Here is a 1,751-nt window from a genome sequence, read left to right as displayed (position 1 = left end):
TTTTGGGTCCAGTCGTGGGGCCTGAACTCTGGGCCTGGGCACTGTCCCTCAGCTCTTCAGCTCAAGGCTAGTGCTCTACCACTTGAACCACAGCGCCACTTCTAGTTTTCTGGTGGTTAATTAGAGATAAGAGTCAAGGACTTTCTTGCCTGGGTTGGCTTTGAACCAGGATCCTCAGATCTCAGCTTCCTGAGTAGCTAGGATTACAGGCATGCACCACCAGCGCCAAGCTTCCTAGCCCTTTTTGTTTGTTTTTGTCTGGAATTCAGGGCCTAAAACACTGTCCCTGAGGTCTTTTTGCTCAAGGCTAGTGCTCTACCACTATTTCTTAAATTTTTGGTCGGTCATGGGGCTTGAACTCTGGGCCTGGGCGCTGTCCCTCAGTTCTTCAGCTCAAGGCTAGCACACTTCAGTTTTCTGGTGGTTTATTGGAGATGAGTCTCACATACTTTTCTGCCTGGACTGGCTTTGAACCGTGTTCTTCAGATATCAGTCTCCTAAAAAGCTAGAATTACAGGCATGAATAGAAAGCATTTCTTTCTTTTTTGTTTGTTTGTTTGTTTGTCATGGGGCTTGACCTCTGGGCCTGAACACTTCAGCTTGAACTCTGGGCCTCGGCTCTTCAGCTCAAAGCTAGTGCTCTACCAGTTGAGCCACAGAGCCACTTCCGTGCTCTACCACTTTGAGCCACAGGAATGGGTTTTTTTGGTGGTTAATTGGAAAGTAAGTCTCATGGCCTTTCCTGCCTGCAATCCTTAGTTCTCAGCCTCCTGAGGATTACAGGCATGAGCCACCAGTGCTTGGTCATATCTGTTTTTTTTTTTTTTTTTCATTTCTGTTTGAGACCCTAACAGACATATAGAATAATTCCACTGTGTAGAATTACTGCTTTGACCAAAAAAAAAAAAATAGAGAGGAGTTTTGCAGCGCAAAAGAAAATAGCATTTATCAAAAACACTTTATGGAGTCTTGTGCCGGTGGATTAAGCCTGTTTTCCTAGCGATTCAGGTAGCTATTTCACGATATAAAGGAAGTTTAGTCACGAATCTTTTTTTTGTTGTTGTTGTTTTTTGTCGGTTATGGGGCTTGAACTCTGGGCCTGAGCACTGTCCCTCAGCTCTTCAGCTCAAGGCTAGCACTCTACCACTTGAGCTATAGCACCACTTCCGGTTTTCTGGTGGTTTATTGGAGATAGGAGTCTCACAATCTCTCCTGTCTGGTCTGGCTTTGAACGGCGATCCTCAGATCTCAGCCTTCTGAGTAGCTAGGATTACAGGCATGAGCCACTGGCAACAGGCTTAGTCAGGAATCTTATTTTCAAATAACGACCAGAAAGCCAGAAGTGGAGCTGTGGCTCAAGTTGTAGAGTACAAAAAAACGCTAAGGGAGAGTGATGCCTTGGAAGTGTGAGATGGGGTGGGGGTGGGGGTGTAGGAAGACCTTTTCTGCCTGCTGGCTCTGAGACTGACAAGTGGCCTTCTGTACTTCGGAGTTTTCATTGAAAATGTGGGTGTGTACATCTTACTGGTTTTGGAAAGATTAAAGCAGATCATCTTTAAGAAAGCACTTGCAGAGGGTTTGACATTAGTGTATCCTTATAAACAAAAGCCATTTCTAGGGTGGAGTTGGAACTGTTGTAGAGTGCTTGCCTAGTAAGTTTGGTTGAACACCAGCATTGCAAAAACAAAAAAATGAATTTACAGAGCTGGGCGCTGGTGCTCACGCCTGTAATCCTAGCTACTCAGGAGGCT

Source organism: Dipodomys ordii, unplaced genomic scaffold, assembly GCF_000151885.1.
Source record: "Dipodomys ordii isolate 6190 unplaced genomic scaffold, Dord_2.0 Scaffold54, whole genome shotgun sequence".
Lineage (NCBI taxonomy): Eukaryota > Metazoa > Chordata > Mammalia > Rodentia > Heteromyidae > Dipodomys > Dipodomys ordii.
This window is presented reverse-complemented; position numbering follows the sequence as displayed.